This window comes from Castor canadensis, chromosome 11 (genome assembly GCF_047511655.1).
Source record: "Castor canadensis chromosome 11, mCasCan1.hap1v2, whole genome shotgun sequence".
NCBI classification, from domain to species: Eukaryota; Metazoa; Chordata; class Mammalia; order Rodentia; family Castoridae; genus Castor; species Castor canadensis.
The window spans coordinates 43,464,644-43,464,964 of NC_133396.1; the positions used below are offsets into that span (position 1 = coordinate 43,464,644).

Below are 321 nucleotides of genomic sequence, written 5' to 3' on the forward strand. Positions count from 1 at the left end.
GGGTTGAACTCACACTTGCTAGGCAGGCACTCTACCACTTGAGCCACTCCACCAGCCCTGTTTTTAATTTTTTTTCCCATGAGGCCAATAGGAGAAGGGGACCAGGAACTAGAGAAAAGGTTAGATCAAAAAGAATTAACCTAGAAGGTAACACACATGCACAGGAAATCAATGCGACTCAACTCCCTGTATAGCTGTCCTTATCTCAACTAGCAAAAACCCTTGTTCCTTCCTATTATTGCATATACTCTCTCCTCAACAAAATTAGAGATAAGGGCAAAATAGTTTCTGCCGGGTATCGAGGGAGTGAGGGGGAGAGGG

The 321-nt window shown here is 44.5% G+C and overlaps 1 protein-coding gene across 1 annotated transcript in view; it reads left to right on the top strand.

The window, feature by feature from the left end:
* Nlk (nemo like kinase) overlaps positions 1-321 on the top strand; it is a 145,055-nt gene that overhangs the window by 40,735 nt on the left and 103,999 nt on the right. The window lies entirely within an intron of this gene.